General features: G+C 40.0%; 1 protein-coding gene and 1 long non-coding RNA gene across 4 annotated transcripts in view; one reads left to right on the top strand and one right to left on the bottom strand.

The window, feature by feature from the left end:
* si:dkey-91i10.2 (uncharacterized protein LOC555224 homolog) overlaps positions 1–15,508 on the top strand; it is an 80,903-nt gene that overhangs the window by 5,402 nt on the left and 59,993 nt on the right. The window contains exon 1 of one of the 3 annotated variants that reach the window (XM_035947828.2): positions 6,252–6,861. The exons of the other annotated variants lie outside the window; for them this stretch is intronic. The gene's annotated coding sequence lies outside the window, so the exon portion shown is untranslated. Of the gene's footprint in view, positions 1–6,251; positions 6,862–15,508 lie in introns of those variants that run through there. 3 annotated transcript variants of the gene reach the window in all.
* Positions 4,780–6,135, bottom strand: LOC129350020 (uncharacterized). Its single transcript, XR_008603215.1, has 2 exons — positions 5,119–6,135; positions 4,780–5,004 (listed from the first exon to the last, which is right to left on the bottom strand). It is a non-coding gene; the product is annotated as an uncharacterized LOC129350020 (long non-coding RNA).

Genomic DNA, 15,508 nt, shown 5'->3' with positions numbered 1-15,508 from the left:
TGAGGGAATGGATGTGGATGTGGAGGAGCAACTGAAGAAGGATATTGACGGTTGCGAGTGTTTTTCCCTCCAGTCTGACGAGTCGACTGATGTGGTGGATGTGGCTCAATTGTGTGTTTTCATCAGGATGGTTTTTGAAGATATGAGTGCCAAGGAAGAGCTACTCACCATTTTACCATTAAAAGGACACACCAGAGGTGAGGATGTTTTTAATGCTTTCATGAGCTTTGTTAGCGAGACAAAACTGCCCTCTTCAAGCTGATCTCCATCACAACTGACGGGACGCCTGCTATGATGGGCCGCACCGGTGGGTTTATTGCACTGTGCAAAGAATGTGAATCTTTCCCGGATATCCTGAATTATCATTGTATAATTCACCAGCAAGCGTTGTGTGGAAAGATTTTAAATATGAAAGAAGTGATGGATATTGCAATGAAGACTGTGTTCAGTTCGAGCCAGGAGTCTGCAGAGAAGGCTTTTCCGTGCTCACTTGGAGGAGAATGACGCGGAGCACACAGACCTGCTGCTTCACACGGATGTTAGGTGGTTAAGCAGAGGTACATTTTTGGCCAGATTTACGGAGCTGTTGCCTGAAATCAAGGACTTCCTGAAGCTTTCAAAACATGTGGATTACCATAGAAAGCTAGAGGACCACCAGTGGTTTTTAGATTTATCTTTCCTCACTGATCTGACTTATGGAGGACTAAAAGTGCCAAAATTAAATAAATAAATACATCATTAAATAATTAATTAAATATGTCATTAATTAATTAAAATTGGAATTAAATATTTCATTAATTAATTAAAATTGGAATTAAATATGTCATTAATTAATTAAAATTGGAATTAAATACTTAAATGTGTTATTAAATAAATATATCATTAAATAATTAAATATGTCATTAATTAGTTAAAATTGGAATTAAATATGTCATTAATTAATTAAAATTGGAATTAAATACATAAATGTGTTATTAAATATGTCATTAATTTATTAAAATAACAATTATTTTAAGTAAAAAACATATTTCATTATTTCACGATTTAATTAATTATTTCATGGTCCTTGTGTTGCAGTGGATCATGAATTAATTTTATCTGTCAACCTCGCCCGTCAAAGTCCGTGGGCGGGACTAACGTGAATCAAGTCTAATCCACTGCTTTTGTCTGCCTTGAAACCGGAAGTAGAAGTCTTTCTAAACATGGAGGCTGTGTAGAGGGAGAGTCGCTGTGAACTTTCTAGAGAGTTGGTGAGAGATATTTTAGACCTTGCAGAGTATGTGGAAGCAGGACCTGCTGACCGCGAGCATGTAGCGTGTAAAGCAGAGGAATTTATTGAAGTTGTTGAAGTTATTTCCGCACTTTCCGACCAAGATGTTGACCGTAGAGTGACTGCAAATTTAGAGGAAGTACTCCGCCGGTTTTCTGGTACCAGGGTGCAACAGGAGCACACACAGGGACCAGGGCGTTTGGCATACCGAGGGAAGTTCTGGAACATCACGTTCTTTGTGGATTACCAGCCTGTCAAATTGCAGCGATGCTCGGAGTGTCGAGCGCTTTTCCTTTAGGACCTACTCGGCGCGGCACGGCTCCGCTCGTCTTTGTTTAGCCGCGATTCCACAAGCATCTACTCGGCACGGTACGGCTCGTCTCATCTTTGTTTGCGAGCGTTTCCATACGGACTAATTTTCAGCACCTTCTCGACTGAGGTTCCCAGCGAGCTGAGATGAGCCGATAATGTGGCGTTTACATAGTGCAGCCCACTGATAGGGCAGGGAGTGACGACACAGAGCAACTTCAGCACGAAAACAAAATCCTGCATTAAAAAATGACTGTAAACAGCGACGGTGTGCATTGCTCTTCACGAAACTCTCTGTTCTTCATAATTTTAATGTGACAGCCAGACCTGTACCGTGGGTGAATGAAGAGGTCGAGACTTTGTCTTTGGTGGCGGACCAAAGAATACAGAGAGAGCTGGACGGAGAAAGTTTATCAGGAGGTCTCTGAGCGGATGGCCGCTCACATATACAGTAGACTGTATATAAAGAGGACAGAAGCAGTGTAGGGAGAAGCTGAAAAAGCTCAAAAGTGACTATCGGTCCACCCAGGACCACAACGGCCGGCGTGGGTCAACCAGGAGGTGTTGGAAGAGGTTTAATGGACGCTATTTACTGGCACCGCACCGGCGAGCAACAGGAGGGAGACTCAGCTGCTGCATTATTGGAGACGTTCGAGGACGGTGAGTGTTTTGTGACTTCAAGAAACTTATACATCATTTATTCCATTGGTGGCAAGCTTTTTTTAAGCAAACAAGTATTTTTAGAAAGTAACGTCGTTGTCTCCTGTAGCAGACAATAAGATAGCTAGTTAGCCATCGGCGCTAACTCCGTGCTCTGCTTGTATTTCGTGCTGCTGTTTCTAACGTTTAGCTCTCAGAAGCTAATACTTCAGTCAGCATGCCGTGTTTTTCTTGTACTTAGAGTGAGTGTTTATTTCTGTTCAAGAATCCCTTTCCACATGCGAAGCCTACTCCACCTCCGTCGCGGAGCCCCCGGCTGCCCTGTCTCCTCTCCACCACCAGCAGCAGCTCCTCTCCAGCACCAGCTTCGACACCGACCCTGTCAACAGCACCGTCTTATCACCGGTAAGACACGGTAAACAGAGAGCATGGTTGATTTTCGTATTATTATTACTACAGGTGTAAATGCCTGCAAGCATGATCAGAACAACGAGACCAATGACCAAGAATTGAGGCAGGTGTAAATGCAAACTGTGCAGCAGCCAGCTCAGGAACGCCTGATGAAAGCTACATGTAGCTACAGTGACACATAAACAGAACACATGCAGCTGCATTTATTTTCTATTGATTTAACAAGTAAGTCACTCTAATTAATTTACGTTCTGGTGCGGTGTAGTATTGCAACCATTCTTCTTATAGTCACTAGGTAGCTGTGAAACTGAATGAAAATATACATAAAAATGAGAAAACACAGCTCTTCTTAGCAACTCCAAAATGTGCACAGGATGAAATGAAGTTCACACCACGTCGTTTTTGTTTGTGGTGGAGCAGTTACTGCTTGTGCTTTGGTTAAAGCGAAGAGTGCCAGAAGTTTATTAAAGTATCAAAGACATGATCATGATTGAAAATGGATGGACGGGTGGCTAAACACATCACATCATAGCTGTGGAGTCCTTCCAGCTCCTGGGGACTACAATCTCTCAGGACCTCCTGAAAAAGGCTCAGCAGAGGATGTATTTCCTACGACAGCTGAGGAGACATGGCCTGCCACATGAGCTGTTGATCCAGTTCTACACTGCAGTCATACAATCTGTCCTGTGCACCTCTGGATCAACCACACAGCAGGACAGAAACAGACTACAGCCCATAGTACGGACTGCAGAAAACATCATCAGAGACCCCACTCACCCTGGACATTTGGACTACAGTGCCCTGTACACAAAAATCGCCACTACTGTGTTTATAGCAATTACCATTTTGCTAATGTGTTCATACATTCCAGTCTAGCTGTACATTTCTGTTTATATTGTGTTCTATTTTACTACTATTTCTTTTTCCTCCCTGTTCCTCTTTCTATTGTTTATTTTTTATTATTCTCTTCCATATTCCTAGGATGACACCAACAGCCGAAACCAAATTCTGTGTATATTGTGTACTTACTTGGCCATTAAAGCTGACTCTGATCACTTTTCTGTCTTTGGTCTAGGCAAGAGGAAAGGGGGCCACAGAAAATTGGACCTTCCTAGCGTACTTGTGGAGATGCAGACTGAGGAGGAGTGGAGTCATGCCCAGCATGATGAGAACATCTGGTTGCTCCTCAGCGAGGCAAGAGAGAATGAAGCTGGCCCAGAATACTGCCTTCAACCAGTCATTCCTGGGTGTGCTGGGGCAGCTGGGGTAGCTGGGTAGGCAGTGGGCAGCCGGCGAGTGTGAGCGAGTCCACCTCCCATAGACTTGAGATTTACAAGTGCTGGTCATATAATTAGAATATCACGAAAAAGCTTGTCTTTTGGACAACTGTCAGGTCAGTAGTCTTCCCCATGATTGTGTAGCCTACAGAACTAGGCTGAGAGACCATTTAAAGGCCTTTGCAGGTGTTTTGAGTTAATTAGCTGATTAGAGGTGTCTTCAATATTGAACCTTTCTACAATATTCTAATTTTCAGAGATACCAAATTTGAGATTTTTGTTAGTATTCAGGTATAATCATCAAAGTTAAGAGAAATAAACATTTGAAATATATCAGTCTCTGTGTAATGAATGAGTATAATATACAAGTTTCACTTTTTGAATGGAATTACTGAAATAATGAACAACTTTTTTCATGATATTCTAATTATATGACCAGCACCTGTAGTTGTATATAGTTTTACTTTTAGTCCTCCACTGTAGGAGAGGCCCACCACAGTTTGTACTTTGCACATTGTAAATAGTTTTGATTTTGCTGCTGACTAATAAACTATTTTGTGACTTATGTGATTGCATCATAACTTTTCATTTTGTCTGTTAAGACACTGGTAGGAAAAGAGTCAACAGTCTGAACCAAACAATTCTATATTCCCTAATAATGTATTTGTGTTTAATGGGATTTAACATGTTTTAACACAAACTCCTTTATGGTTCATAATTCTGGTGACTGAATTACACCAAAGCAATACTGATTTATCAAACTGGAATTTTCTTAAAACAGCTGTTTTAATGTTTTGGCGTTTAATTTTTTATTTAATCTTGCTAACCTTCACAAACAAACAATAGCATAGACACATCTACAAAAGTTTATTGTCAGAATTGCATTAAAGAAAACAATAGCGGTCCGGGGACAGAAAAACAGAAGTATAACAAGAAGAACAACTTTTAACTTTTGCATGACACGTAGTGCATCAGTGCATCCTGTACATCTCTGCCCTCCTCCTCTACACCTTGTGCCACTGCAGGCTCATGTGCTGCTGCTTCAGGTAAATCCCATGAAGTCTCATCAGAGAGCATCTGAAACACATACACAGCATACATATTTTAATACCTAATAGCGACAAACTGCAGCCATTACAGGGTCGTTCACAGGACTGATACACGATAGCTAGCGAACTAGCATTAGCTTACCCTTATATGTCGTCTCGTTCATATCCTCTTGTCTTCAGCTTGATACTGCTGTATCGCCTCCCAAACTCTCCTGTGTGTCTCCTGAGTGTTTCGACTCGCCGCTCTCAGCTTTCTCCGACTCTTCTGTTACTCTGAATCTGACAGAAAGCCACAGACCGAGCAGCAGGTGTACTATCGCCTCCATGTACATTGTTGCATTGCGTTTGTGTCGCACAAAAATGACGGTAAGGGACTTTCGGGCCACCGTGCTATGACGACTCAACCCACGATGAGGTGGTACTCAATGTAATGGAAAAACAACTAAACCGAGACGAGCCGTGGCGCGCCGAGTAGATGCTAAAGGAAATGCTAAAGGAAAATTTGTCTTGCACCGCATGTATCAACATTTGGGAAAGAGGACCGAGTCTTTAGCGGTTGCTAATAAAGTTTTGTTTTATTGAGTATCCAAACCAACGTAGAGGTGAATAGCGCCACCCAGTGTATCGGAATGTGTTCACAAGCTCTGCGTCAATCCATTATCTGGAATCGATTTGCCTTGACTTGATGTGCAGGGTAACCAATCAGGTGTTAGGATCCGCCCACCGACTTTGACGGGCGAGGTTGACAGATAAAATAAATTCATGATCCACTGCAACGCAAGGACCATGAAATAATTAATTAAATAGTGAAATAATGAAATATGTTTTTTACTTAAAATAATTGTTATTTTAATAAATTAATGACATATTTAATAACACATTTATGTATTTAATTCCAATTTTAATTAATTAATGACATATTTAATGCCAATTTTAATTAATTAATGACATATTTAATGCCAATTTTAATTAATTAATGACATATTTAATTATTTAATGATATATTTATTTAATAACACATTTAAGTATTTAATTCCAATTTTAATTAATTAATGACATATTTAATTCCAATTTTAATTAATTAATGAAATATTTAATTCCAATTTTAATTAATTAATGACATATTTAATTAATTATTTAATGATGTATTTATTTATTTAATTTTGGCACTTTTAGTCCTCCATACTGACTGGGGAGCTCAATGAATTGAATTTAGAGCTGCAGGGTAAAGATGTAGTCAACATGATGAGTTCAGTGAACATGTTTAAAAGCAAGCTACAGCTGATGTCCAGCAGGCTGCAGCCTGGTAACCTGCACAACTTCCCTCACATGCAAGCAGAACTACAACTTCAAGGTAAAGGTGTGACACAGCTTGACAGTGCACGTTATGAAGAGCATGTTCAGAGCATCTCCTCAGAGTTTGAGAGACGTTTTACTGACTTTGCATCCATCGAGCCTGTAGCCAGCTATATGTGTTATCCATTTGGTGCAAGTATTGATGTTGGTGACATTTCCGCCAAAGTCAAATCACTTTTTGACTTGGAAAGCTCCGCTCTTGAGGATGAGATTCTGACATTGCAAAATGACATTGAGATCAAAGCCAGATCAACATCCGCTCAACCTGGAGAGCATGTGGTGTTCTGGAAACTACTGGTGGAGGAGAAATATCCCAATCTCAGAAGATGTGCCTTGAACCTGACAGCTCTTTTTGGATCAACTTATTTGTGCGAGTCTGCTTTCTCACACATGAAAATCATCAAGTCCAAGCACAGATCAGCAATGACAGATGACCACCTTGCAGCCTGCCTACGCCTTGCGACCAGTTCCTACACTCCTGACTACGAGAAGCTAGCCTCCTCCTCCCAGTGCCAGGTCTCCCACTAAGGTAGAAAGGGATCCTTTTTTCAAACTTAGAGATCTACTTGTTTTGTATCTCATTTATTTTTCTGTTTAGTTCATATTAAGGTCAGTTATGGCTATTGCTCACCATGCAGATTGGCATGTGTGTGAGTAAGAGGAGCAGAGAGAGTGGGTTTGTGCTACAGCCCACTATGCAAACTGGCAACTGTGTGAGAGGAATTTGTGTCTGTGTGTGTTTGAGAGAGGGAGGGTTTGTGATGTGATGTGTGTGGGTTTGAGATGTTGACACTGGACTGGTAGATCTCGGGAGGTTGGCTACTTGAAAAGTAGATCTTGGGTTAAAAAAGGTTGGGCACCCCTGATGTAGAGAGTGAAATAAAGCTAGATTAAAACAGAAACTTTCAATATTAGATAGAATAAAGTACAATAAAACCTAACAATATAAAATAAAACTGACAAAAAATGAAATAAAAGAAGAAGTTTATCTGAATATTATCTTTGTGTTTGCAAACATGGGCAAATATTTATTTCACAGTTTGTGATTTTAATTCACGAACATGTGGAAAAATGTGGGGAAAAAGTCCAGAAACTGTTCTCTTTAAATGTTTCTGTAGCTATAGAAACATTTTCCAGATTAATTTTGTTATTCACTCATAAACTCTGGATTTCCAGAATCCTCTCTCCAGTCCTGATTGAGAATCTCAGTAGCAGCAAAGTCTTCAAATTTAAACTCACCTTGCTCTCAGAATTGTTTTCTTTGGACTTGATGGATTAATGTTCACCTCGCTGAGACACTTCACACTGCAGAGATTCATGGATTTTCCTCCACGGAGCTGCTTTGTTGCTCCTTATCTGATCTCTGCGTGGACTCGGTCTGGGTGGTGATGTGATGAAAGGTCAGGCAGTGGATGTGCGCACACACACACACACACACACACACACACACACACACACACACACACACACACACACACACACACACACACACACACACACACACACACACACACACACACACACTCAGCCATCTACACAGGAGTCAGTTACAACAGATTTAATGAGACAGGTCTCTCTGTCAGGCTAAGCCAGCAGTGTGTGTTTCAGGCATCCTAATGGCCCAGAGGCCCCTCATACTAATGTGGACGCTAGCGACAGGCGTTCTAATGGACTGGTTATGTTTTGGAGACTGGACAGAGTGTAATTACCTTCTGTTAACTCTCTGACATCAGGTGCTTTTTTTTTGTTTACTCCACTGACTCCAATTATTGCAATCCAAAGTTATGGTCATTAAAAGATTAAGGCTGGATTTTAAGAACTGCTTTTTTTTGCACAGCATACAAATGAGTAGAAAATGACACCAGTTTATCTGAGTGTTGTGTTGACTGACATGTGGTTCCTGTTAGTATGAATTCCTCTGAATGCTTGTACAGCTATATATGACAGTTTCAGTACCCAGTCTGTCCGTCAAACTGGCTTAAAACACAGATAATAATAATAAGCTGTACTCAAAAACACACAGTCTGGTTTTGTATATTTTTGTATTTTTAGCTAACAAACAGCCTCTTTAAGCTGATAGATGAAAATATAATGTCATATTGTGGATAAAAGTCTTCCAAATGAATGCTTTTGTGCAACATTAAATGAGCTAATGTTTATTTGGTTTAGATAGTGGACATAGAACTCAGCACTAAGCTTCAGTTTGATTATTGCACATGTGAATTTGCATTATTTGCATTGTTCTGGTATTGTGGTACACAGTCTTCAGTTTTCTGCTGATTGAAAGTGCAGGACAAAGCTCCTAGATTTGGAGCTCATTTATAAACTTTCCTGCAGTGGTCAGGGGTGAATCTGAGCGTGAATGGTTTTCTGTGTCAGCCCTGTGATAGAATGACAGTTTGTCCACCCAGCTTCTCATCCAGTGTCAGGCGGCTCCAGCCTCCATGACCTTCCTGGGGATCAGCGAGTATAGATAATGGATGGACGATTCCAACCGTGTTCTGGACATGCAGTTCTAGCAGTTTTCTCCGACTTGAGCATCCGAAGGGTAAAAATCTCACCTCGGCTGTCTCACAAATACCGTTTACTTCTGAAGCTGCAGCTGTTTTGCATGTTGGGAGATGATTTAACAGAGCACTAAACAGTTTAGACGAAGGTGCTGAATGTAGAAACCTTTTACTTTGTGCTGACATCATTCTGAAGGCCTTGATCTGGAGGAATGGGAATCTTGATTCCAGAGCACAGCGATTGCACCTGCATGAAATACTGAGAAAATGTGAAGAATCTGTGATCCGCTGCACAAGGTTGATGATGGGAACATTTTTGGAGGCTTTTATTTTGGAATTCAAGGCAAAGCAACCAGCGTGAGTGGAATAACATTGATAACGAGAGAATATTCAAGGCAGCAAAAGAGCATCGGAGCTCAACAAATAAATCAACAAAATACATTTATGCAACATTTTGAATGTCAATCAAATCTTGTTCATTGAAACAGCACATTTAAAACAACCAAAGGACCGGACAGGTTAACAGCCAGCGATCAGTTTGGTTTGAAGAACTTTTATTTGCACAAAAAAGCCTACTTTAAACAGGTAAGATTAGATCTGCCTTCCCACCTGCTACAAAGTAGTTAAAATCCAGTTCTAGACTGTATAATAATGTAAATATTTCATGATAAAATACATTTACTTGTGCAAAGTTCAAATCAAATCACATTTATTTAAACAGCACATTTAAAACAGTTGAACACGTTAACATCTAGTGATCAGTTTGTGAGAATAGAGATGAGAATAAAATAGTAAAAATATCAAAACAAAGCAATAACAAGTTATAGAATCAAAGTCTAAGGTACAAATATATATTAAGACTTAGGACCATGAAAAACAACCAATAGTCAGTGAAAACATGAACATCTTGAGATTCTTGTTAAAAATGTCAGTGAAGGAACATTTGATTGAACCCCTTTGTTCTGATGTCCTGCCTGCAGGATAAACCCTAACCCCCTGTGTCCTGTTAAAACATCAGTCACAGCTGCATGCACAACCATCCTCCCTCCTCTTTACCACTGAACACAATCAACCAAAGAGACGTTGTGGGTGGATGACAGAACAGAGTCCCTATCCCAGTCATGGACAGCCCCTAATTACCTCTGGAGTGATTAGAACCAGGCAGCTGCAGCAACAATGAGCCGCCTCTGGAAGTAGAACAGTTCATTTACGCCCCTTTTTACGCTGGATGTACACACCCTGGAAATGTGGCTCTCAGAGACACGGTGTTTGTTGCTCAGTCAGAATAATCCGATCGGTTTTGAGTGATGCAGTTCAGTTTGGGTGAGAGCTATTTATGGTGCGCTTTCTGAGGGGAAAGGGAAGGCAGCAGCGAGGAAGAAAAACGTTTCTCAGAGGCACAGTGAAGAGCAGAAAGGTCACTTGATAAAATGCTAATACGAGTGTTTGGCGTGCGTGCGCTGTCAGTGTGACAAGGCTGGCTGGTTTGGCTGAGAGGTTTCTTCAAATAAATGCAGCTCAGATAGAGGTTTCTCTCTGTCACATAATGAAGGACATGGACAGTTTATCAGCCTCTCTCCACACAAACAAACACGCATTCTAACCCTGAGATTCTAACCTTGGAGGCTGATATCACTGGTGGGATGCGTTCTCTCTAATCTGGTATTTAGATACAGCATTGCAGTATTTATACTCTCATTTTCAGGTATTTATATTTCAGAGCTTACTCCACTAGATTATTTAAAAGCCAATAGTTACTTTAAACTGCAGTTTTACCCTCAGTTTCTATTTATTTATTTGATTTATTTCAGAAAATAAAATACACAAAGCATCTTTGTTTTATAATAAGTTTATTGGATGTAATGTAGTGTTTTATGTGCTACCACACACTTAAACACAGCAGGTCAGTATAAATGGTAGAAACACTGAACCGTTTAATGGACATGAGCCTTTTGAATTCAGAATGTGACAGTTATTTGCCAACTTTGCTCTTATATAACTTTTTGAGGTTTCCAGCTAAGTTTGTGATCCAGTAAAACACCTAAAAATGTATTTTCTTCCACGATCAGTTATCAGTCTTTATCAGAATTACAGTCTATTTTTCGATTTTTTTTTTCAGATTTAATGATGATTTTGCCATCTCTGTTTGAACTTTAATTAATAGCATCTCCAAATTGACTAAACTACCCAGCAGCATATTAAAGAGCCCATATTATGCACATGTGTAGATTTAAAATGTTAGAATATGTTTACACGGTTTAATGTTCCAGAAAGACATTATTTTCTCATACTGTGGAACTGTCACGCTCTGCTTTAGCTCCTGTCTCTTTAAGGACCCCTCCTGAAAAGCACAATCTGCTCTGATTGGTCAGCTGGCCCAGTGAACGTGAGGTATTGCTGATGTCATACCAGAGTACAGGGACGAAGCCGTTAGCAGCAGTAACTCGTGTGAGGAAATAGTGGAGGACTGAGAAAACTGCCAGACTTCCCACTATCCAGGCTTTAAGGAGTTACATGATGATGTCAGTCAGTAACAGGAAACAGCCTGGTCTCCAAACCAGGTGTTTTAGGCAGGTGGTGAGCTGTCTTTTCTTTGGGTCAGATTAACTCCCTTTCACATGGACTTTTACATTTGTAAGTTTGCAGAAGTTTTATTTGCACAAGTAGCTGTAACACAATAAAGGAAAGGGAAAAAAACTAAGCCAAACATACCATGATTTCTTAAAGCAATTATGATTAGATCTACTAGACCAGCTACAGTAAATGAATTAGGAGTAATCCAATTTTAAGTTTTTGTATGTTAATCTAACTCTTTCATGATGAAATATGTGTACTTGTGCAATTTTTAAAAATGTGTTTTAAAATTGTAGTTCACAAAAATTGAACTTATCTCAGTAGAAGCACATTTTACATTATATTTTTACATGGAATAGATTCCCTATGACTTTAACACTAACTGAACAGTGTTTCACATACAAGAATTTTTAGACTTTTCACATGTAAATATCAGACATGAAAATGTGTTTTTCATGCTATATTGTAAGGGAAACAAACACAAAAACAGACTAAGTTAAAATAATGTACAAAAAGTAGAGGTCACTGAATCTGATTTAAAACAATTATTCTGTGTACACTACCATCTCTGTTTCGGTTGTTTTCTGCCCTCGGTGAAGCATTTGACTGTCTAAACCCCAGTATTTCCAGGTTTTACTTGTTTCCATCCTTAATTTCTAGTGTCTGTTTGCTCCCAGAGGTGTAATCTTCTCTAATGTGGCCCTCATCCAATAATGTTATTAAGTGGATTAGGCTGTATAATCCAATCGGGTTTATTAGCATACAGTAGTACAAAACCTGCAATTATGACACAGCGGTAAATCCATGGGTAGGTTTAAAGTACAGAATAACGCCCAGCAAACACGAAGAGCCAAACAACAATAAGGTTTCATCTGTAGTGTTTCATGTTCCTCATCACCACCAAAAGTTTAAAAATGTCACTAAAATATTTCTAATTTGACCTATTATATTTACCTCTATCTAAGGACAATAGGGTTAGCCCTATTGTCTTTAGGGAAAGGTAAACACCATAGGGCTAACCCCAGCCCTATGGTGTTTACCTCTTTCTACGTTCTTCTTGCTTATATGTAGCATCACCTGGAAAACTGACTTTTGCATGTTAACTGCTGTGAGGTAGGTTTCTAGCAAGTCAAACAAAAGAACGAGGTTGTCTTTAGCGGGCAGCAGCAGCTTTCTGTCAGTGCAGTAATTCTTTAAAAGCATAACCTTGCTGACAGCCTGTGGCAGCGTAAAAGCTCCCTCAATGCTTGGCCTCTCCTCCCATCATCTGGTGTAACCGTGAGCAAGGCTTCAGACAGACTTCCAGCTGTGCTCACTCTCCATCCAATCCTCTCCCTCCCTAACAGCCATTTCTAACTCCACTCTCATTTTCTACACCTCCTTTCCCAGCTTCTTTCACTACGTGCTCCAATATTCCTGCATCTTCTACCTTTTTTTTCCAAAATGTATTTTACCTCCCTTCCATTTTTTTTATTTCATTTTTTGCTACTTAGGAGGAAAAAACCGGGCACAGCTGAAGATAAAGTGAGCAGACGCTCCATTAACACCCATGTTAAACACATTCCATCAGAAGTGAAGCAAACGTCAGCAAAACTGTAGACACAAGAATTCAGATCGTGTCTCTGGCTTCATAATACACTACAGACTTGTGGTGGGAAGCCAGATAGGGATCATGTCATTGTTGCTGTATTTGCAATTCTTCCTGGCTGCAAATGGAGTGAAAGCAAATAGGAGTGGATAGAAGTGAACCATTTCCCTCCAGGGTTTAATTCTGCTGCACAGTTTATGTGGAATTAATGTCGCTTCAACTTTTGTGTTTGCATTTATAGAGTTTTGCAGAATGTTGCAGCTCAGTGAGCTGAAGGGCTTTATGGCATAAGATTCAATACTTTGACATGTCAAGATCTGAACTCACTAGATTATTCATAACAGTTATTCTGAATAATAATTAGTCTACATGGAGTCCATCATGACTAGCAGTTGCAAGCAGTAGCTTTCACAAGTCAACAACAGAACCTGTCAGACGTGTTTTTGCGACAACTGATGGGTCCACATTTGTGATTTCTCAGAGGAAACTTCTCATTCTGTGACATTCAGCCACCGGGATGATCCAAACTTTATGTCAAGGATTAAAACTGGTGGCGAGAAGTGGGTCGACAGATACCACAAGGAGAAGAAGCAGCAATTTTTACAGTAGAAGAGCTCCTACTTACCAAGACTAAGCAAAGTCCGTTAGGTCAAGAGCGCCTCAGGAACACACACTGTTTTCTTCAACATTTCCATGGATATGCACTAAGAATTAGTTTAGAAGAATTAGCCATCCAGAAGATGGAGACAGAAATAAAACACCTTCCATGTTTTTCTGTCAGGAGTTTGTAACCTGACGAGCCAGATGATGGGTTGCATAGAAGCATCCTAGAACCTCTGCTTAGAACTTGTTTGTCAATTTACAAGAAATTTTAAAACCTACTTGGCAGTGATACTCAGCCAAATCACCTGCTAACTGAAAACACACCTGTAATGAGCAGCAGCTTTTCCTGCAGCTCTGACTGGACTGACCACAAAGGCATTGTTTGAAGCATTGTAACGTCCTCGTGATCTTTCAAATCCCACGAAAATCCAGCTTCCTCAAGATAAATGAGTCTGGTGTCTGCAATATATTTACACCTTTGGCTGACAAAACCTTGTTGTGCAGTGGAAGTATTTTGTAAATCTGAGTTTTAGACGCTATTTCACAACAAAAATTCAAACAACTTAAGTCATCTGAAGCTCAAGTTTAGGTATTTGATTGCTATTAGTTTGATAGAATTTGCTCAAATACAACAAAAAGCTGAAAAAAGAAACTTCAGAGCATCATGTAAGCACAGTGAGACCTAGAACAACACACAGAATGACCAAAGCAGGTAAAATGACCTGGTTGCTTTTGTCTCTTTTTCTCTTAAGAATCAAGATTTGAGTAATTTTATGTTGCAACAGGCTGAATATTGGTTTGTTGCTGATGCCTTTTTATTTGGTCTCTGCACTTCCATCCCTCATTCTTTCATTGTGTCACATTTGCCGCCTTGCAGCAGATAAAAAAAATACAGTAATATTGCAATAAAAATCACAGCCGTACCTCAAAAATGGACTTCTATATGTCAGATATTTTCTAAAATGTTTGTATATAGTAAATCCTATTTGCAGGAAACATGTTCTACAGGTTGGTTTCAGGTTTCCACAGCCGTGTCTGTCATCACCTGATCTGACCTCAGCTTTGAAACAGATACATTCAGGCTGCAACATTTTTTTCCCACAATTTATTCTGACAAGAAGAATCGCTCGCCAATCCCTCCCAGTAGCGAGCACAGAAGTGATCAAGCATTAGTGTCTGCTGCACAAAATAAAAACACAAAAATAGCTTTCTGATTTAGTGGATTTTTGCCCAAGAGCATTTTTCTTAGTGAGGTATTGTTCTCTGAGATTTTCCATCCATACAGTGAAGGCAGTGGCATTTTACTAGCAAAATAAATTTCTCTCAGAGGAGATTGCTCTGTGTGTGCGTGCGTGAAGCCAGATGCAGAATGTTAATGAGACCGGAAGCCTGCATGTTACCTGACAGCTCGAAGACAGCTTCTGCTCTTGTGTTTTTTGTTTTTTTGCTGTTTGTGCCAAGAACCCACCGCTGGACTATCAGGATTCAGGTCAGACAGCATTTTTACCAGTAGAAAGGATGTAATCCTGAAAGCAGCTGAGTCGACATGCCCGTGTTCAGCCGTAGAGGTTGGTTTGTTAATCAGCCGAGTCCCAAAGGAAACAGTCTGGTTCAAGAGGCTGAAGACCCGGCGCTGACTCTCAGTGTAGCTGCTTTGCCTTTAGCAATTTGGTTGGAAAAATATGGATTGAACTCTGCACATCCTCCCACCTCTTCCTTTCTCTGTCCTCTGGATAGTGCTGAAATAGAAAATTCCCTTTCTTCTTCTTTTTTTCAAATATTTTTCTGTGAAACGCTGTTGTTTCATGTGAACTTAACCCATAGAAAATGAAGGGGGTTAAGATTTGTGAAAGAACGTATCATATTGTGAAGCCCTATGAGACTGCACTGACATCTTGGTTTTA

The sequence above is a fragment of the Amphiprion ocellaris genome, chromosome 11 (assembly GCF_022539595.1).
Source record: "Amphiprion ocellaris isolate individual 3 ecotype Okinawa chromosome 11, ASM2253959v1, whole genome shotgun sequence".
Lineage (NCBI taxonomy): Eukaryota > Metazoa > Chordata > Actinopteri > Pomacentridae > Amphiprion > Amphiprion ocellaris.
The sequence above is the reverse complement of the archived record's forward strand: the minus strand, read 5'-3'. Positions and strand labels throughout refer to the sequence as shown.